The sequence below is a fragment of the Aethalodelphis obliquidens genome, unplaced genomic scaffold (assembly GCF_003676395.1).
Source record: "Aethalodelphis obliquidens isolate GAN/ISIS:26980383/991018 unplaced genomic scaffold, ASM367639v1 scaffold4, whole genome shotgun sequence".
NCBI lineage: Eukaryota > Metazoa > Chordata > Mammalia > Artiodactyla > Delphinidae > Aethalodelphis > Aethalodelphis obliquidens.
The window spans coordinates 65,941,614-65,965,220 of NW_020837948.1; the positions used below are offsets into that span (position 1 = coordinate 65,941,614).

Genomic DNA, 23,607 nt, shown 5'->3' on the forward strand with positions numbered 1-23,607 from the left:
ATCACTTCTGATTGGTCACTGTAACGAGTAAGACCACTGAAAGACATTTAAAGAAGTTAGTTATATCTTCTTCCCATGGTCTTCTGTGCCTACTATTCCCAACCCCCATCTCCAACTACCCAATGATAACACTATGGTAGGTATGCAAACACTCTTCCTCAGGAGAGATCTTGCTGCACATAAAATCAACAAATATTTCTTGGGTCCCTACTATATGCCAGGCACTAGATGAGGTACCACAGCAATGAAAAAGTAGACAGATTATTTAACATACCTGTGCCTCAGTTCCCTCATCTGTAAAATGAGTATATTAATACCTACCCCATTGAGTTATTGTGCTGATCATTGAGTTTAAGGCATATAAAGTACTTAGAAACAATAAGACATTATTATTATGATAACCTCTTTGGAGAGACTAGGCACAAATATATGTCATATAAGAATTAAAAAACTATATGATACAATATCTAAGCAAGCATCTAACTTCTAAAAACGGAGAAAGCTGTCTGTGAAGGGATTACAGAAATGAGCTACAAAAAATGCTAGGATTTTGCTAAGTGACAAGTAAGGACTGAAGAAAGGGGGACTTCAGGCAAAGAAAACAGTATGAGCAAATACTTATGGGTGGGAAGGTACAAAGGTTGACTAATGGACAATTCATAGACAGGAAAGGCATCTTGGAGAAAGGACAGTCAGGCATTCCAGGTAAAGGGAACAGCATTTGCAAAGGCCCAGAAGAGAATATAACGAATTTGTGGAAATACAGTTACTTCAATATTACTTCAATATGATAGATGAAGGTAAAGAAAGCAGAGGGTTGATTTTGTAGGACTTTGTAAACTAGACTACAGGCATTAGATTTCATCCTGAAGGCAAGGGGAATCAAGAAGAGGTTTTAAACAGACTAGTAAGACCTAATTTGTAAGTTAGAAAAGTCAACTTGGGCCAAAGCAATCTTGAGAAAAAAGAACAGCTGGAGGTATCACATGCCCTAACTTTATACTACAAAGCTACAGTAATCAAAACAGTATGGTACTGGCACAAAAACGGATATATAGATCAGTGAAAGAGAATACAGCGCAGAAATAAACCCACACATGTATGGTCAATTAATCTACAACAAAGAAGGCAATAGTATACAGTGGGGAAAAGACAAGTCTCTTTAATAATGATGCTGGGAAAACTGGATAGCTACATGTAAAAGAATGAAATTAGAACATATTCTCAAACTATATACAGAAATAGACTCAAAATGGATTAAAAATCTAAATCTAAGACCGTTTCTTTATCTAAGAAAAGATAAAACTCCTAAGAAAACATAGGTAGAACACTCTTTGACATAAATCATAGCAATATTATTATGAATCTGTCTCCTGAGGCAAAGGAAACAAAAGAAAAAATAAGTGGGACCTAATTAAAACTTAAATCCTTTTGCACAGTAAAGGAAACCACTGACAAAACACAAAGACAACCTATTGAATGGGAGAAAATATTTCCAAATTATATGATAAGGGGTTAATATCCAAAATATAAAAACAGCTCATATAACTCAGTATCAAAAAAACATACAACTTGATTAAAAATTGGGCAGAAGACCTAAATAGACATTTTTCCAAAGATACAGATGGCCAACAGGCACATGAAAAGATGCTTAACATCGCTAATCATCAGAGAAATGCAAGTCAAAGCCGTGAGATACCACCTCACACCTGTCAGAATGCCTATCATCAAAAAGACCACAAATAATAACAAATGTTGGATAGAATGTGGAGAAAAGGGAACTCTAGCACACTGTTGGTGGTAATGTATACTGGTGCAGCCACTATGGAAAACAGTATGGAGGTTCCTCAAAAAACTAATATTAGAACTATCATATTATCCAGCAATTCCATTCCTGAGTATTTATCTGAAGAAAGCAAAAACACTAATTCAAAAAGATACACATACTCCAATGTTCATAGCAGCATTATTTACAATAGCGAAGATATGGAAGTAACCTAAGAGTCCATCAACAGAAGAATGGATAAAGATGTGGTATGTATACACAATGGAATACTAAGCCATAATAAAGAATGAAATTTTACCATTTGCAACAACATGGATGGACTTGGAGGGTACTATGCTAGGTAAAATAAGTGAAACAGAGAAAGACAAATACTGTATGTTATCACTTATATGTGGAATCTAAAAATTAAAACAAAACAGAAACAGACTCAGAGATATAGAGAACAAACTAGTGGTTACCAGTAGGGAGAGGGAAGGAGGGAGTGGCAAGATAGGGGCAGGGGATTAAGAGGTACTATGTATAAAATAAATAAGACACAAGGATATATTGTACAGCACAGGAAATATAGCCAATATTTTATAGCAACTTGAAATAGTATAATCTATAAAAATATTGAATCACTATGTTGTACACCTGAAGTTAATATAATATTGTAAATCAACTATACTTCGATAAAAAAGGAAGAGTCAATTTGGTTCATCAGTGGTATATGGACTAGAAAGGAGCACGACTGGAAGCAAGGAGATCGTTAGGAAGCTGTTCCAGTAATCCAGGCAGGAGATAATGGGGCTTGAACTAAGGTGTTAGCGGTGTAGATGGAAAAGAATGGATGTATTTGGGCAAAAACAGAAGGCTTCATGATAGTAGTAGGTGAGGGCAAGTGAGACAGGACTTAAAGATGATATCCAGGTGTTTGGACTGAATAACCGGGTGAACTGTGGTTCATTTTTAAAAATAGAGAATGCAGGAAGAACAAGTTTAGGGTTAAGGTCAGATATGCACATACTGTGTTTAGGAGACATAAAAGTGCCTAGAAGACATCCAAACAGAGATGCTTAGTAAGAAGCTGAATACAGGCAAATCTTGTTTTATTGTGCTTTGCTTTATTGTGCTTTGCCGATACTGCATTTTTTATAAATTGAAGGTTTGTAGCAACCCTGTGTCAAGCAAGCCTATTGGTACCATTTTTCCAACAGCATTATTTTAAAATTAAGGTATGCACATTGTTTTTTTAAAAACATAATGCTATTGCACATTTAATAGACTACAGTATAGTATAAATGAAACTTTTATATGCACTGGGAAACCAAAAAATTCGTTTGACTCACTTTACCACGATGTTTGCTGTATTGCAGTGGTCTGGAACTAAACCCACAGTACTTCCAAGCTATTCCTGTACTTGGCTGTATGGTTTAGCAACAAAATCTATGTTGGGGATCCAGATTTGAAAGAGAACTGCTTCCATGTATAGATAACTGTATAGGTAACTAAAAATGGGTAAGATCACTCAGTGAGGGTGGAGTGATGAGGTCACCAAAGGAAGAAGTGTGAGGTTTGAGAAGAGGAGATGAACTCTAACATTAAAGGAGTGGGAGAAGAAGAATTTTCAATGATGGGTCCTGGGAAGATGTGGTTAGATCGATGGGGGGGGGGCGGTGGAAATCAGGTCAGGTTGGCATTGTAGAAGGCAAGGAAGAGAATATTCTGAGGAGGAAGAAGTGATTAATTAATATGATTTCTAAACTGAACTGTGTCTCTGGCCTGAGAAGCATCCTCTGGATTTAAATGAAAATAGTGTTCGAACACTGGTGAGACTATTGTCAGAATGGTAGCAGTGCAGTGAAAGGGATGTGTGTAAGTCAGTGGAGAAGGTGAGGGAAGACAACACCATAGAGATGACCAACGAGAAAGATAAGAGGAAGAGGTTTGGTTCTTGTTTTTTGATTGGAGAGAGATTTCAGCATGTTTAAATGATAATGGGGAGAAGTCAACGGAAGGGAGAAAGATACAGGAGAAAGAGGGGATAACTGATGAAGCAAGATCCCTGAGGAGAGAAAAGGTAAGGGATCAACAGTATAGGGGAGATATAAACATTCACTGGACCAGAAGGTAAGGAGAAAAGGATAAATGCAGACGATTACCTGAAAAAAACATTAGAATTAATAAGGGAATTTAAAAAATGGCCATAGACAAGATTTTTAAAAAATCAGTAGCTTTCTTAGATCCCAGAAATCACCACTACAAAATATATTACAAAGAGTAGTTCAGAACAGCACCAAAAATATACAGTGCCTGAGAATAAACCTAATGAAAATGTGTAAGACTTTAATTAAGAAAATTATACAATTTTCTTTAAAATTATTAGAAGAAAATAGAGTTGATATCCTTATAACTTTGAATATAGATGATATCCTTACTACCCTGGCGATAGTAAAGGCCTTCTTAAATGAGATACTTTAAAAAAAACCCATAAAGAAAAAGGTTGATAAATCCAAATAAAAATTCTGCCACAGAAGTGCATGCCAACAGCCAAGACCCTCATAGCTACCTGTGGGCTGGGAAATGACCCTACTCATCATTGGTCTGCACCTGCTGCTAGCCCCTCCAGCTGTGCACTTGCAAGCCCCAACCCAATACCCATCACTTGTATCTACTGCTGTGTGCTCATGGTAAGACCCTGCGGCCAGAGGAGTGTGTGTTGAAACCCAGGACCCTTGCAGCGGCTTAGGGGCCCAGATTTAGCCTTATCTCCTGTAATTGGCCCACACTACAGGGCTCACCTGCAGCTACCCCTCCAACTGTGTGCCTGTACACCCCCAGCCCAACTCTTAATTCCAGCCTCTGCTGCCATGGCCTGTGGTAAGACCCTATGGCTATGGTAGTACACAATGACAGCCAGGACCCCTGCAGTTGCAGTGTGCCTGCAATGTGCCCAGGCCCTGGTGCCTACCACTCTGTGTGTGTCTGCTGCTGGCCCCTAGCACTAAGTAGGCACCTGTAGCTCACCCCCACAGCTGACTGTGTGCATACTACTGGCCCTGGCCACCACTGCTGCCTGCCCAGGTCCCTGGCTGCTGGAGCTGGAGGCACTGCTGAGAAACTGAACAGCCCTTGCAGCCACTGTGGGTGTCCCACAGTGCTCATCAAGGACCCAACAGTTGTCAGTGCTGTGGACCCCAGTGGCCTGAGGTGACGAGATGTCATGCCCCCTCCCCTCTGAACCTGGAGCCATCACATGCTCCTGCACTAGGTGTGGTGCACCACTAGAGCTGGTATCACAGTGTATGTAAGCATTCCCACCACACAAAAGTAAAGGTCTTTTCTTACTGAAGTCAGTCCACAAAGTGTGGAAGAGGTGACAGCATCTTCAAATGTGCAGAACCTACACAAGCCAATGGGGACTATGAAGAATCAGGGAAACATGACACTACCGAAGGAACACAGTAAATGTCTAGTAACTGACTCCAAAGAAACAGAGATACAGGAATTACCTGATAAAGAATTCAAAATAATTGTTCTAAAGATGCTTAAACAGAGGCAAGAGAAATCAGATAAACAATTTAACAAAACCAGGAAAATAATACAAGAATAAAATGAAAAACTGAATAGATACAAAACATAAAAAAGAAGTTTTGGAGCCAAAGAATAGGGTGACTAAATTGAATTATTCAGTAGAAAGCTTCAACAACAGACTAGACACCAAGAGGAAGAAATTAGTAAGCTCAAAGACAGAGCATTTGAAATTATCCAGTCAGAGTAACAAAAGATAAAAGACTGAAAAGAAATGAAGAAAGCCTAAGGGATTTGCAGTGTACCATTAAAAAAATACAATCTATGTCTCATTGGAGGCCCAGAAGGGAAGAGAAGGTTAAAGGGGCAGAAAGCTTATTTAAAGAAATAATGGGGAGGAGCATCAAGATGGCGGAAGAGTAAGACATGGAGATCACCTTCCTCTCCACAAATACATCAGAAATACATCTACATGTGGAACAGCTCCTATAGAACACCTACTGAACACAGGCAGAAGACCTCAGACCTCCAAAAGGCAAGAAACCCCCCACGTACCTGGGTAGGGCAAAAGAAAAAAGAAAAAACAGAGACAAAACAATAGGGATGGGACCTGCATCACTGGGAGGGAGCTGTGAAGGAGGAAAGGTTTCCACACACTAGAAGGCCCCTTCGCGGGCGGAGACTGCGGGTGGCGGGGGGGAAGCTTCGGAGCCACGGAGGAGAGTGCAGCAATGGGTGCGGAGGGCAAAGCGGAGAGACTCCCGCACAGAGGATTGGTGCCGACCGGCACTCACCAGCCCGAGAGGCTCGTCTGCTCACCCTCCAGGGCGGGCAGTGGCTGGGAGCTGAGGCTTGGGCTTCAGAGGTCGGATCCCAGGGAGAGGACTGGGGTTGGCGGCGTGAACACAGCCTGAAGGGACTAGTGCACTACAGCTAGCTGGGAGGGAGTCCGGGAAAAAGTCTGGACCTGCCGAAGAGGCAAGAGACTTGTTCTTCCCTCTTTGTTTCCTGGTGCGCGAGGAGAGGGGCTTAAGAGCGCCGCTTAAAGGAGCTCCAGAGACGGGCGTGAGCCGCGGCTATCAGCGTGGACCCCAGAGACGGGCATGGGACGCTAAGGCTGCTGCTGCAGCCACCAAGAGGCCTGTGTGCAAGCACAGGTCACTCTCCACACCTCCCCTCCCAGGAGCCTGTGCAGCCCACCACTGCCAGGGTCCCGTGGTCCAGGGACAACTTCCCGGTAAGAACTCACGGCGCACCTCAGGCTGGTGCAACGTCACGCCGGCCTCTGCCCCGCAGGCTCGCCCAGCATCCGTACCCCTCCCTCCCCCCTGGCCTGAGTGAGCCAGAGTCCCCAAATCAGCTGCTCCTTTAACCCCGTCCTGTCTGAGCAGGAACAGATGCCCTCAGGTGACCTACAAGCAAAGGCGGGGCCAAATCCACAGCTGAACCCCGGGAGCTGCGTGAACAAAGAAGAGAAAGGGAAATTTCTCCCAGCAGCCTCAGGAGCAGCAGATTAAATCCCCACAATCAACTTGATGTACCCTGCATCTGTGGAATACCTGAATAGACAACGAAATCAGCCCAAATTGAGGAGGTGGACTTTGGGAGCAAAGAGATATATATATATTTTCTTCCCTTTTTCTCTTTTTGTGAGTGTGTATGTGTATGCTTCTGTGTGTGATTTTGTCTGTATAGCTTTGCTTTTACCATTTTAAGGTTCTTTTTTTTTTTAATTAAAAATTTTTTTTCTTAATAATTATTTTTTTATTTTAATAACTTATTTTATTTTACTTTATTATATCTCCTCCCTCCCTCCCTTCCTCCCTCCCTCTCTCTCTCTCTTTCTTTCTTTCTATTATTTCTCCGTTTTATTCTGAACCATGTGGATGAAAAGATCTTGGTGCTCCAGCCAGGCATCAGGGCTGTGCCTCTGAGGTGGGAGAGCCAACTTCAGGACACTGGTCCACAAGAGACCTCCCAGCTCCACGTTAATACCAAACGGCAAAAATCTCCCAGAGATCTCCATCTCAACGCCAAGACCCAGCTTCACTCAACGACCAGCAAGCTACAGTGCTGGACACCCTAAGTCAAACAAATAGCAAGACAGGAACACAACCCCATCCATTAGCAGAGAGGCTGCATAAAATCATAATAAGGCCACAGACACCCCAAAACACACCACCAGACGTGGACCTGCCCACCAGAAAGACAAGATCCAGCCTCATCCACCAGAACACAGGCACTAGTCCCCACCACCAGGAAGCCTACACAACCCACTGAACCAACCTTAGCCACTGGAAACAAACACCAAAAACAATGGGAACTATGAACCTGCAGCCTGTGAAAAGGAGACCCCAAACATAGTAAGTTAAGCAAAATGAGAAGACAGAAAAACACAAGAAGATGAAGGAGCAAGGTAAAAACCCATCAGACCTAACAAATGAAGAGGAAATAGGCAGTCTACCTGAAAAAGAATTCAGAATAATGATAGTAAAGATGATCTTGGAAATAGAATAGAGAAAATACAAGAAACATTTAACAAGGAACTAGAAGAACTAAAGACCAAACAAACAATGATGAACAACACAATAAATGAAATTAAAAATTCTCTAGAAGGGATCAATAGCAGAATAACTGAGGCAGAAGAATGGATAAGTGACCTAGAAGATAAAATAGTGGAAATAACTACTGCAGAGCAGAATAAAGAAAAAAGAATGAAAAGAACTGAGGACAGTCTCAGAGACTTCTGGGACAACATTAAATGCACCAACATTCGAATTATAGGTGTCCCAGAAGAAGAATAGAAAAAGAAAGGGACTGAGAAAATATTTGAAGAGAATATAGTTGAAAACTTCCCTTATATGAGAAAGGAAATAGTTAATCAAGTACAGGAAGCACAGAGAGTCCCATATAGGATAAATCCAAGGAGAAACACACCAAGACACATATTAATCAAACTATCAAAAATTAAATACAAAAAAAACATATTAAAAGCAGCAAGGGAAAAACAACAAATAACACACAAGGGAATCCCCATAAGATTAACAGCTGATCTTTCAGCAGAAACTCTGCAAGGCAGAAGGGAGTGGCAGGACATATTTAAAGTGATGAACGAGAAAAACCTACAACCAAGATTACTCTACCCAGCAAGGATCTCATTCAGATTTCATGGAGAAATTAAAACCTTTACAGACAAGCAAAAGCTAATAGAATTCAGCACCACCAAACCAGCTTTATAACAAATGCTAAAGGAAAGTCTCTAGGCAGGAAACACAAGAGAAGGAAAAGACCTACAATAACAAACCCCAAACAATTAAGAAAATGGGAATAGGAACATACATATCGATAATTACCTTAAATGTAAATGGATTAAATGCTCCAACCAAAAGACATAGACTGGCTGAATGGATACAAAAACAAGACCCGTATATATGCTGTCTACAAGAGACCCACTTCAGACCTAGGGACACACACAGACTGAATGTGAGGGGATGGAAAAAGATATTCCACGCAAATGGAAATCAAAAGAAAGCTGGAGTAGCAATTCTCATATCAGACAAAATAGACTTTAAAATAAAGACTATTACAAGAGACAAAGAAGGATACTACATAATGATCAGGGGATAGATCCAAAAAGAAGATATAACAATTGTAAATATTTATGCACCCAACATAAGAGCACCTCAATACATAAGGCAAATGCTAACACCCATAAAAGGGGAAATCAACAGTAACACAATCATAGTAGGGGACTTTAACACCCCACTTTCACCAATGGACAGATCATCCACAATGAAAAGAAATAAGGAAACCCAAGCTTTAAGTGATACATTAAACAAGATGGACTTAATTGATATTTATAGGACATTCCATCCCAAAACAACAGAATACACATTCTTCTCAAGTGCTCATGGAACATTCTCCAGAAGAGATCATATCTTGGGTCACAAATCAAGCCTTGGTAAGTTTAAGAAAATTGAAATCGTATCAAATATCTTTGCTGACCACAACGCTATGAGACTAGATATCAATTACAGGAAAAGATCTGTAAAAAATACAAGCACATGGAGGCTAAACAATACATTACTTAATAACCAAGAGATCACTGAAGAAATCAAAGAGGAAATCAAAAAATAGCTAGAAACAAATGACAATGAAAACTTGATGACCCAAAACCTATGGGATGCAGCAAAAGCAGTTCTAAGAGGGAAGTTTATAGCAATATAATCCTACCTTAAGAAACAAGAAACATCTCAAATAAACAACCTAACCTTACACCTAAAGCAATTAGAGAAAGAAGAACAAAAAAACCCCCCAAAGTTAGCAGAAGGAAAGAAATCATAAATATCAGAGCAGAAATAAATGAAAAAGAAATGAAGGAAACGATAGCAAAGATCAATAAAACTAAAATCTGGTTCTTTGAGAAGTTAAACAAAATTATAAACCATTAGCCAGACTCATCAAGAAAAAAAGGGAGAAGACTCAAATCAATAGAATTAGAAATGAAAAAGAAGTAACAACTGCCACTGCAGAAATACAAAGGATCATGATAGATTACTACAAGCAACTCTATGCCAATAAAATGGACAACCTGGAAGAAACGGACAAATGCTTAGAAATGCACAACGTTCCGAGACTGAAGGAGGAAGAAATAGAAAATATGAACAGACCAGTCACAAGCACTGAAATTGAAACTGTGATTAAAAATCTTCCAACAAACAAAAGCCCAGGACCAGATGGCTTCACCGGTGAATTCTATCAAACATTTAGAGAAGAGCTAACCTATCCTTCTCAAACTCTTCCAAAATATAGCAGAGGGAGGAACACTCTCAAACTCATTCTACGAGGCCACCATCACCCTGACACCAAAACCAGACAAAGATGTCACAAAGAAAGAAGACTACAGGCCAATATCACTAAGGAACATAGATGCAAAATTCCTCAACAAAATACTAGCAAACAGAATTCAACACCACATTAAAAGGATCATACACCATGATCAAGTGGGGTTTATCCCAGGAATGCAAGGATTCTTCAATATACGCAAATCAATCAATGTGATACACCATATTAACAAATTGAAGGAGAAAAACCATATGATCATCTCAATAGATGCAGAGAAAGCTTTTGACAAAATTCAACACCCATTTATGATAAAAACCCTGCAGAAAGTAGGCATAGAGGGAACTTTCCTCAACATAATAAGGGCCATATATGATAAATCCACAGCCAACATCGTCCTCCATGGTGAAAAACTGAAACCATTTCTACTAAGATCAGGTACAAGACAAGGTTGCCCACTCTCACCACTATTATTCAACATAGTTTTGGAAGTTTTAGCCACACCAATCAGGGAAGAAAAAGAAATAAAAGGAATCCAAATTGGAAAAGAAGAAGTGGGCTTCCCTGGTGGCGCAGTGGTTGAGAGTCTGCCTGTCAATACAGGGGACACGGTTTCATACCCCAGTCCGGGAGATCCCACATGCTGTGAAGCGGCTAGGCCTGTGAGCCATGGCCGCTGAGACTGCGCGTCCGGAGCCTGTGCTCTACAATGGAAGAGGCCACAACAGTGAGAGGCCTGCGTACCGGAAAAGAAAAAAGTAAAGTTGTCACTGTTTGCAGATGACATGATACTATACATAGAGAATCCTAAAGATGCTACCAGAAAACTACTAGAGCTAATCAATGAATTTGGTAAAGTAGCAGGATACAAAATTAATGCACAGAAATCACTTGCATTCGTGTACACTAATGATGAAAAATCTGAAAGTGAAATTAAGAAAACACTCCCATTTACATTGCAACAAAGAGAATAAAATATCTAGGAATAAACCTACCTAAGGAGACAAAAGACCTGTATGCAGAAAATTATAAGACACTGATGAAAGAAATTAAAGATGATACAAATAGATGGAGAGATATACCATGTTCTTGGATTGGAAGAATCAACATTGTGAAAATGACTCTACTACCCAAAGCAATGTACAGATTCAATGCAATCCCTATCAAACTATCAATGGCATTTTTCACAGAACTAGAACAAAAAATTTTACAATTTGTATGGAAATGCAAAAGACCCTGAATAGCCAAAGCAATCTTGAGAACGAAAGAAGGAACTGGAGGAATCAGGCTCCCTGACCTCAGACTATACTACAAAGCTACAGTAATCAATACAGTATGGTACTGGCACAAAAACAGATATATAGATCAATGGAACAGGATAGAAAGCCCAGAGACAAACCCACGCACATATGGTCACCTTACCTTTGATAAAGGAGGCAAGAATATACAATGGAGAAAAGACAACCTCTTCAATAAGTGGTACTGGGAAAACTGGACAGGTACATGTAAAAGAATGAAACTGCAACACTCCCTAACACCAAAAACAAAAATAAACTCAGAACAGATTAAAGACCTAAATGTAAGGCCAGACACTATCAAACTCTTAGAGGAAAACATAGGCAGAACACTCTATGACATAAATCACAGCAAGATCCTTTTTGACCCACCTCCTAGAGAAATGGAAGTAAAAGCAAAAATAAACAAATGGGACCTAATGAAACTTAAAAGCTTTTGCACAGCAAAGGAAACCATAAACAAGGCCAAAAGACAACCCTCAGAATGGGAGAAAATATTTGCAAATGAAGCAGCTGACAAAGGATTAATCTCCAAAATTTACAAGCAGTTCATGCAGCTCAATATCAAAAAAACAAACATCCCAGTCCAAAACTGGGCAGAAGACCTAAACAGACATTTCTCCAAGGAAGATATACAGATTGCCAACAAACTCATGAATGAATGCTCAACATCATTAATCATTAGAGAAATGCAAACCAAAACTACAATGAGATATCACCTCACACCGGTCAGAATGGCTATCATCAAAAAATCTAGAAACAATAAATGCTGGAGAGGGTGTGGAGAAAACGGAACCCTCTTGCACTGTTGGTGGGAATGTAAATTGATACAGCCACTATGGAGAACAGTATGGAGGTTTGTTAAAAAACTAAAAATAGAACTACCATATGACCCAGCAATCCCACGAGTGGGCATATACCCTGAGAAAACCATAATTCAGAAAGAGTCATGTACCACAATGTTCACTGCAGCACTATTTACCCAGCACATGGAAGCAACCTAAGTGTCCATCAACAGATGAATGGATAAACAAGATGTGGCACATATATACAATGGAATATTACTCAGCCATAAAAGGAAACGAAGTTGAGTTATTTGTAGTGAGGTGGATGGACCTAGAGTCTGTCATACAGAGTGAAGTAAGTCAGAAAGAGAAAAAAACAAATACCGTATGCTAACACATATATATGGAATCTAAGAAAAAAAAAAAGGTCATGAAGAACCTAGAGGCAAGACAGGAATAAAGACACAGACCTACTAGAGAACGGACTTGAGGATATGGGGAGGGGGAAGGGTAAGCTGTGACAAAGTGAGAGAGTGGCATGGACATGTGTACACTACCAAACGTAGGGTAGATAGCTAGTGGGAAGCAGCAGCATAGTACAGGGAGATCAGTTCAGTGCTTTTTGACCACCTGGAGGGGTGGGATAGGGCGGGTGGTAGGGAGGGAGATGCAAGAGGGAAGAGATATGGGAACATATGTATATGTATGACTGATTCACTTTGTTATAAAGCAGAAACTAACACACCATTGTAGAGCAGTCATACTCCAATAAAGATGTTTAAAAAAAAAAATGATGGCTTTGAACTTCCTACATCTGGGGAGAGATTTGGACATACAAGTTTATGAAGCTAATAGGTCACCCCATAATTCCAATTTATTTTATTTTATTTATTATTTTTTTTGTGGTACGCGGGCCTCTCACTGTTGTGTCCTCTCCCGTTGCGGAGCACAGGCTCTGGATGTGCAGGCCCTGCAGCCATGGCTCACAGGCCCAGCCGCTCCGTGGAATTTGGGATCTTCCTGGAATGGGGCATGAACCCGTGTCCCCTGCATCAGCAGGCGGACTGTCAACCACTGCGCCACCAGGGAAGCTCTCTAATTTAGAACAATCTTCTCTAAGATGCATTACAGTAAAACTGTCTACAATAAAAGAAAATGAATTTTAAAAGCAGCTAGAGAAAAGACGTCTTTCATACAAGGCAACCCCCATAAGGCTATCAGCAGATTTGTCAGCAGAAACATTGCAGGGCAGGGGACAGTGAGATGATACATTTAAAGTGCTGAAAGAAAGAACTGCCAACCAAGGATACTTTACCCAACAAAGTTGTCCTTCAGAAGTGAAGGTGAGATAAAAACTTTCCCAAACAAACAAAAATGGATGGAGTTTATCATCACAAAACCTGCCTTACAAGAAATGCTGAAATGAATTCTTCAGCTGAAACAAAAAGATGCTAGTTATTAACATGAAAACATACAACACACTGGTAAAGATGAGTATATAGTTAGATTGAAAATACTCTAGTACTGTAATATAGTGGTGTGGTAGCTACTTAACTCTCTAAACGTTAAAGGACAAAAGTACTAAAAACAACTATAGTTACAATAATTTGTTACACAATATAAGATGATGTAATTTGTGACATCAAAAACAAAATGTGGGGAGTAAAAGAGCAGAGTTTTGGAATGTGATCAAAGTTAAACTGTTATCAGATGCTTATAATAGACTGTTATATCTACAGAATGTTTTAAGTAAGCCTCAGGGTAACCACAAAACAAAAACCTATAGCAGATACTCACAAGATAAAGAGAAGGGAATCAAAGTACACCAGTATGGAAAATCATCAACTCACAAAGGAAGACAGCAAGAAAGAAAGGAACAAAAGATATACAGAACAGGTAGAAAACAACTAACAAGATTAAGCATAGTAAATTCTTACCTATCAATAATTACTTTATATGTAAATGGATTGAATTTTTAATCAAAAGGTATAGAATGACTGGATGGAAAAAAAAATAGACCCAATTATATGCTGCCTACAAGAGACTCACTTCAGATTCAAGGACACACAGAGGCTTAAAGTGAAGGGATGGAAAAAGATATTCTACACAAATGGAAACGAAAAGAAAGCAAGGGTAGCTATACTTATATCGGACAAAATAAACTTTAAGGAAAAAATGATAACAGGAGACAAAGAAGGTTACTATATAATGATAAAGGGACCAATTCACTGAGAGGATATAACAATTGTAAATATATATGTACCCAACATCAGAGCACCTAAAATATTAAGCAGATGCTAACAGATCTTAAGGGAGAAACAGATGACAATACAACCACAGTAAGGGATTTCAATACCCTACTTTCAACAATGGATAGATCATCCAGGCAGAAAATCAACAAGGAAACCTTGGGCTTAAACTATACCTTAAAGACTTAACAGACGTATACAGAATATTCCATCCAACAGCAGCAAAATACACAATCTTCTCCAGTGGACACAGAACATCTTCTAGGTTAGATCATACATTAGGTCACAAAACAAGTCTTAGCAAATTTAGAAACAGTGAAATCATACCAAGTGTCTTTCCCAACCACAATGGTATGAAACTATAAATCAATGACGAGGAAGAAAACTGGAAAATTCACAAATAAGTGGAAAATTAAACTACATACTCCTGAACAACAAATCGGTCAAAGTTGAAATCAAAAAGAAAATCAAAATATATCTTGAAACAAATAAAAATGGAAACACAACATTGCAAAACTTATGGTATGTAGCAAAAGTAGTACTAAGAGGAACACTTATAGTGATAAATGCATACGTTAAACAAAAAAAGATCTCAAATAAACAACCTAACTTTACACCTCAAGGGACTAGAAAAAGAAGAACAAACTAAGCCAAAGTTAGCAGATAAAAGGAGATAACAAAGATCAGAGCAGAAATAAATGAAATAGAGGAAAGAATAATAGAAAAGATCAACATATCTAAGAGGTGGTTTTTTTGAAAAATAAAATTGATAACCCTTTAGCCAGACTTACCAAGAAAAAGAGAGAGAGGACTCAAATAAAATTAGAAATGAAAGTGGAAACACTACAACTGATGCCACAGAAATACAATGGAGCATGAGACTACTGTGTGAATCATGAAGAAATAGAAAATCTGAACAGATCAATAAGAAGTAAAAAGACTGAATCAGTAATCACAAACCTCCCAACAAAGAAAAGCTCAGGACCAGATGGCTTCATGGGCAAATTCTACCATACATTTAAAGAAGAATCGATTATTCTCAAACTGTTCCAAAAAATTGAAGGGGAGGCAACACTTCCAGCCTCATTTTATGAGGCCAGAATTACTTTGATGCCAAAGTCAGATAAGGACACTACAAGAAATTAAAACTATTGGCCAATAGTTCTGATGAGTATGGATGCAAAATTCTCAACAAATTACTAGCTAACTGAATTCAACAGCACATTAAAAGCATCACACACCACGATCAAGTGTGATTTATCCCTGAAATGTATGGATGGTTCAACATATGCAAACCAATAAATGTTATATACCACATTAATAGAATGAAAGACAAAAAATTAAAGCATGATTGCAATAGACACAGGAAAAGCATTTGATAAAATTCAACATCCTTTCATGATAAACACTCTTAATACATCGGTTATAGAAGGAACATTACTTAACAAGATAAAGGCCATATATTGCAAACCCTACAGCAAACATCATACTCAGTGCTGAAAGGTTGAAAGCTTTCCTTCTAAGACTGGTAACAAGACATGAGTGCCCACTATTACCACAACTATTCAACACCATACTGGAAGTCCTAGCCCAAACAATTAAGGAAAAAAAAATAAGGTATCCAAATTGGAAAGGAGGAAGTAAAATTTTCTCTGTCTGCTGATGACATGATCTTATACATAGAAAATTCTAAAGACTCCAACCAAAAGCCATAGGAACTAATAAATGAATTTCATAAAATTTCATGATATGAAATCAATGTACAAAATCAAAACATTTCTGTAAAGTAACAATGAACTATCTGAAAAAGAAATTTTAAAAATCCTATTTTCAGTGGCATAAAAAAAGAATGCTTAGGGATAAATTTAACCAAGGAAGTAAAAGATCTATACACCAAAAACTGTAAGACACTGATGAAGGAAATTGAAGAAGACACAAATAAATGGAAAGATATCTCATGGATCAGAAGAGTTAATATTTTTAAAATGTCTATACCATCGAAGGTCTTCTATAGATTCAACACAATTTCAATCAAAATTCCAATGGCATGTATTTTTTTGCAGGAAAAAAACCCCCCTAAAATTTGTATGGAACCACAAAAGACTCAGAACAGCCAAAGCAATTCTGAGAAACAAGAATAAAGCTGAAGGTATCACATTTCCTGATTTCAAACTCTAATACAAATCTATAGTAATCAAAACAGTATGGTACTGGCATAAAAACAGACACACAGACCAGTGAAACAGAATCAAGAACCCAGAAATAAACCCATGCATATATGGTTAACTAATATTGGGTTGGCCATAACAGTTCGTTCAGGTTTTTCTGTAACATCTTACAGAAAAACCCAAATGAACTTTTATGGCCAACCCAATATTTGACAAGGGAACCAGTAATACTCAATGGGGTAAGGACAGTTTCTTCAACAAATGGTTCTGGGAAAACTGGATATTCACATGCAAAAGAATGAAATTGGACCCTTAATTCATATAATACCATTCACAAAAATTAACTCGAAATGATTAAGGATTTAAACATAAGACCTGAAACAGTAAAACTCCTAGAAGAAAACATAAGAAAAAAGCTCCTTGACATTGGTCATGGCAAACACTTTTCGGATATGACATCAAAAGCACAGCAACAAAAGCAAATGTTAAGAAGTAGGACTACATTTAAAACTAAACACCTTCCCCGTGGGAAAAAGAAATCAACAAAATGAAAAGGAGAATATATTAGCAAACTATATACTGATAAGGGGTTAATATCCAAAATATATAAGGAACTTACATAACTCAAAAGCAATTAAAACCAATCTTACTGAAAAATGGGCAGAGGATCTGAATAGACATTTCTCCAAAGAAGACATACAAATGGTCAACAAGTACATGAAAAAATGCTCAGCATCACTAATCAGAAGGGAATACAAATCAAAACCACAATGATATAACACCCTATACCGGTTAGAATGGCTACTGTCAAAAAGAGAAGCAGTAACAAATGCTGGTGAGGATGTGGAGAAAAGGGAACCATTATGTACTGTTGGTGGGAATGTAATTTGGTACAGCACTGTGGAAATAGTATGGAGGTTCCTCAAGAAATTAAAAATAGAATTACCATATGATCCATCAATCCCACTTCTATGTATATATCTGAAGGAAACAAAATCACTGTCTTAAAGAGATAGCTGCACTACCATGTTCATTGTAGCATTATTCACTATAGCCAAGACATGAAAACAACCTAAGTGTCCATCGACAAATAAATGGAGAAAGAAAATGTGATATATATATATATATATATATATATATATATATACACACACACACACACACACATACATATATATGCAATGAAATATTATTCAGGCATAAAATATTAGGTTGGCCAAAAAGTTCGTTCAGGTTTTTCCATAAGATCTTATGGCCAACCTTATAGAAGAAAAACCTTGAGGGCATTATGCTAAGTAATGAAATAAACTAGATAGAGAAAGACAAATAGTTTATGATCCCACTTATATGTGGAATCCCAAAACACTGAAATCATGGAAACAAAGAGTAGAATGGTGGTTGTCAGGGGTTAGGGGGTGGAGGAAATGAGATTCTGGTCAAAGGGTTTAAATTTTCAGTTATAAGATGGATAAGTTCTGGGGGGTACAGCAACAAAATGGTAATTATGTGAGGTGAAGGATGTGTTAACTAACCTTACTGTGGTACACATTTCACAATATATTTGTGTATCAAATCATTATACTGTACTCCTTAAACAATGTTATATATTAATATCTCAATGTAATTGAGCTGGGGAAAAACAAACAAGAACAATAAAATCAAACTGGCATGCCACAGACCATTCCAAAGCAGTTGAGGGCCAGTAAGGGGTTGCTGTGGAAGTGGTAAGAATTGTGCTGTAACAGGTCTAGGCCAATGGTGCTGGGCACATTTAATTCAGAAAGCACTACTTTGGTATCACTTGAGAACAAGGATCACAAACCAGGATCTGGAATGAAGCTTCCCAGGACCTACAGATTGGGTCATAACCTCTGATAAATAAGGACCATCATGGCACACACAGTGACTAGATATGCTATAACCCAGCAGTTCTCAAAGTACTGGGGATCACTGTGCCTGCAATGTCAAAATTATTTTTGTATGAATACTAAGACATTATTTGCCCTCATTATTCTCATCCTCTCATGAATGTACAGTGAAAAATTTCAGAGAACACATAATGTAAATATGAGATCAAAACAGAGTGAAATGCAGAAGCAGATATGAGAATCCAGCTGCTCCTGTTACACTAGACATTAGAGATATGAAAAAAAGTAAATCAATACCACTCTTCTCACTATATTTTCTGCTTTGAAAATGTAATTATTCTTCATAAAAATATGTTATTTATGTTAACATGTAATAGGTTCATTATTGTTATTTTGAAGTGATTTAAAATTTCTTAGTATTAATTTCTAATAAGGTAAATATCAATAAATATATTTCACATAACAAAAGCTCTTTGGGGTCCTCAGTAATTTTTAAGAGTATAAAAGTGGTCCAGAGACCAACAGTTTGAGACCTGCTGTCCCACCTACACTAAAGGGTAAAGTTCTCTCACTTGGCTAACCTGGGCTTTCATCAGTCTCACAGTCTCCTTAGAGCTGTATTTGTGTTTGTCTACACCAGCTTGTTACCCATGCCTGGCAATGTCCTGCTTGAATGAAGTGGGGACTATAATTAAAATATTGATTTGTTGTCACAGCACCTTTCACTCAATACATGACCAAATCATATACAATATGTATTACATCTGTCACTATAGTATTACATATAAAAGGTGTTTAAAGCTTTGCCAATATTAACAATGAAATGAGGCTACATCCTTTAATGGTATCTTATAACGAGGTCTAAATGGGTCTAACAGTTTATAATCTCTTTTTTTTTTTAACATCTGCATTATTAAGTTTTCACTGTTTTTCACTGTTTTGGATACTCAAGACAACTGGTACTTGTTGCTTCCATGCTATGCTAACTTGGTTCTCAGAACTCCAGTCTTGTAGTAATAAAACTGAAAAAAAAATCTAGATCATAAAGTTCTAACCCATAGGATTATCCTGGAGCCTTTTTTAGCACCAAGAACAAGAATACTTAGAGCTGATGATCTTGCGGAGTTACATTGGAATTTGTACCAGCTATATTAAAAACAGAAGCAAACCAGACTGTGTATTTTTTAAAAGTTTACAAGGGCAAAGCACTTCTTCTAAAATGTTATTCTCAAATGCTGCAAAGTACCTTAATTAATTCTTATGATTCTAACAGCCCTAAAAGCAAGTCATAAAAATGATATTTACTTGGGAGTATAAATTGGAATGACATTTTGGTAGGGCCATTTGAAAATATTTAGCAGAGCCTAACATGCATACCCACTGACTAAGCAATTCCAGTTTTAGAAATTTGTCCTGAGAAAAGCAGCAATGACATAGATATAAGGATGTTCATTACAGTGCTGTGTATAATAATAAAAACATTTAGGAAAGAGCCTAAATATCTGACAACATGGCGCTGATCAAGTAAACCATGGTTCAGCATATAATGGAATACTATATGGTCACAGTACAGAATTCAAACAGTATATCATAAAATTACGTATGGCAAGGAAAAGTACTCACTATATATTGCTGAGGGAAAAAAACCAAGTTATAAAACTGTAGTATTATGTGATCTCATTTCTGCTTAAAATATGCATAAAAGTATGTGAAGGGTATATATATACACACACACATATATATATATATGTGTGTGTATAAATTAATAGTATTTATTGTTGAGTTTGGGATCACAGGTGATTTAATTTACTTCTTTTGCGGGATCTATACTCTGGTTTTTCTACAGTGAATATCTTTTCTTTATATAATAAAAAAATTAAAATATTTACTTGAGGCAACCATGCAATTGTTAGTGTTTTCCTATTCTTATATTACTGAATACTGTATGTACTAAGGGAAAGTGGTGAGGGGGAGAGAGAGGAAAAGGGAGGAAGGCAGATAGACATTTATATTGTTTATTATTTTATCTTGTATGTTTGTTGTGAAGTTTTATGTTAACAATCTGGAAAGAATTTTCAATGGAACATAGTAGTGAATAGTTAATGTTCACAAGACTGCAGTCTACTCTCATAGATTTAATTTTTTCCCTCCCCTTAGAATGCCAATTTTGTTGTGTAAGGAGCAGGTGGCTTTCTTTTTTATAAGTCTCTCTACTGCCCTGTCAGACAGCTCTCAAAACTTTTTTTGGGAGCTAACCAAGCTTTATCTAACCAAACCCAAAATGGCATATGGACTTCATCCACATGGTCATATGAATCCTTTGGCTGATAACTCCTGCTATGTATCTAATTGGTTTTATAAAATCCATGTTTGAAGAAGGTTTCTATAGCTATAAGAGTGTGTGATGCTGTGGGATGAAGGAATGTAGTGGCAAAGAGTCTCCTTTAGCTGCTATACTAGAATCTGGTGCCCGTCACTACCACTATCAAATATTGGCAGTATATATCCCAACAAAGGAAGAATGATAATAATTTTGAGTGAAAAATTTCTATCATGCATTTCAGCTTAGATCTACTAATAACACTTCCTTAAATGCCTTGTTAGACAGTGAAATCTGGGAATAATTATCAAACACCATATACAGTGTTTACAATAGAATCATATTTCTTTTCTGTCTCTCCCCCTCCCACTTTTTTTTTTTTTTTTTTTGCATAAAAAGTAGAATGCTGCTGAATGGTACCCAAATGTCTGTTGTATACTATGCCAATACAGCAGCTCAGCCAAAAATGTGAATAGAACAGTTTGCCAAGTAAAAGAAAACATAACAAATTGGTAATGGTTTCTATCTTGACAGAAAATGAAAATGATCCCTCAATGTGTGGTCACTCATGTGGACACATAAAAATGTCTTAGAAGCAATCATTTTACCTCAGATAACAGACCCTGACGGTGTAGTACAGCACTGGCTGACTTTCACTTCTTAGAAAAGCGGCAAGCGTGACCTACAAAATAGTCTGGGAACCATGTAATTTATGCATAACACACATGCACATGCCATGAAGTCATAATATTTGCTATAAATCATTTTGAATACAAGACTTCTTTTCCGAGTGGAGTATACTTTATGAGAGATGATCTAAATCACCAGGGACTTGATAAAGCTGAACTGGTTTATTTATGAACAGAAGTGATGCTGTTGCTTATCAGGTTACAAAATTTCAGTATTCTACAATGCAACAAAAAGGCTGTATATAAGTGCCCCCATGTATTCTGTAAGAATACTAAAGGTACTTTAATTAGATGTTAGATTAAAAAAATATACAAAAAGTATGTAGGTACATAGTGTAGAGTTCTGACTTTCTGGTTAGGTGACTGCAATTGCAAGCAGAAAGGAACCCCTGGTGATGGTTCCTTTACCCTATTTCCCCTTCCTTTACCACTTATTTTTATTCCCCAGATGGAGAACTAGCCAATGTCATTGACCAGTGGTCTTTTTTTCCCCCAATCTGGTGAAGTTTCCCCATTTGTTTAACTCTCTAATGAGGATGTTAGAACACTGATTGTATTGTGAAATCACATCAAAAACAAGAATGACACTTTCAAAACACTAATTGATATCTGATGCTAATGAGGAATTCAAACTGAGAGGACACAGAACCAAGGGACTAGGAAGAACCTTGGGAAGGTAAATGGTCTTGCCAAGTTGAAAGTAAATTTGAATCCTGTGGGTTATGAGTTTCAAATGAAACTTCTGGGTTTAAATTTGTTGGTGACTTTCCTGTTCAATAAAAAAGGACTTAAATGGCTTAAAAGAAGGTTAAAAAAACTTATTGGGCATCAAACTGCTCTTACAAAACACCATCTTGATGAGTTAAGTGTAAATGAATCAGAAACACATGGATCATATTTCCTTAAAAAATGCATATGGATTCAAAAATAAGGGGAAGAGGACTTGGCAAAACATTTTTTTGTGTGTAGTGGCTGAACCCAAAACATTTGAAAGATATTTTGAGACATTCAAAGAATCCAAAATAAAACTAAACCTGTCCAGTCATATAAAAAAACAAAGTTTTTCTGTGCAAGTGCATTTATCTCTATGGGTCATTCAACACTCACTGAGCCTTCACCTTTGGCAAAGAACTATGGGAGGAGCCAGCTTCTGCCTTAAGCGACTTTGAATTTAAGTATAAACAAATACACATAAGTAATAGAAACCTATTAAAAGAGACCAAGGGTTTTACAAAAATTGGCATCATAACCCAGACCATACAGAAATCACATATCGAGAAATATACAAGTATTTCCAGGATCGTATGGTAGGTAGGATTCATCCCATTCAAATCATCATCACCCGGCCCTTTTGATGAAAGTTATATATAGTTGCAGAGCCTTACTTGCTTAAATGTTTTCTTAATAAGTGTTTTTATGTCTTTTTTAATATGTGTTCCAGCCCTCTTTCCTCCACCCTCTAGATTTGTGAGTGCTCAACAAATCTTGCTGACTGGTTTCCTGGAGGATGGGAGTGTTGAACAGAGTTTTGAAATAGGGGAGAGATGCTGTTTGGCAGAGAGGAGTGAGGCTATGATTCTGGGTTGGGGTAATGGCACATGTGACAGTTCAGAGGCTCCAGAGGGTGAGTCATGTGTGGGGGGTGACCCACTGGCTTGCTCACAGCAATGTGCCTGAGCCAGGGTGTAGTGCGGGCGTGGAGGCAGTTAGGTGCGGGGAGGCCTAATATACTACATGTGGAGTCAGCTGGAGGGCAGAGGAGTGTGAGAAGAGAAAAGCACAGTGCTTACTCTTTTTTTTTTCCTTTTTGCCAGTATAGGATAAAGTGCTAAGCACAGGACACATACAAGTCATTAATCCCTTTATTTCTTATCAGTGTCTTAAATAAAAGCTGAAAAATATCCAAAGATAAAAATAAGTTAACTATGCATGTATTGCTAGGATCCTATAGGTCATAATTTGAAGAGGAACTTGGTAGGATTATGAAATGGACTAATGAGTTCTAAAATGTTTGTGGGAAAGTGTAAAAAGTTAATGACTCAGAATCTTTTAAGGCTGTTTTCTAGCTGTTTAACGTGAGTCTTATCTTTTCCAC

General features: G+C 37.8%; 1 protein-coding gene across 5 annotated transcripts in view; it reads right to left on the reverse strand.

The window, feature by feature from the left end:
* The window catches only part of CWC27 (CWC27 spliceosome associated cyclophilin), a 237,885-nt gene that overhangs the window by 43,975 nt on the left and 170,303 nt on the right, over positions 1 to 23,607 (reverse strand). The gene's annotated exons all lie outside the window — the stretch shown is intronic.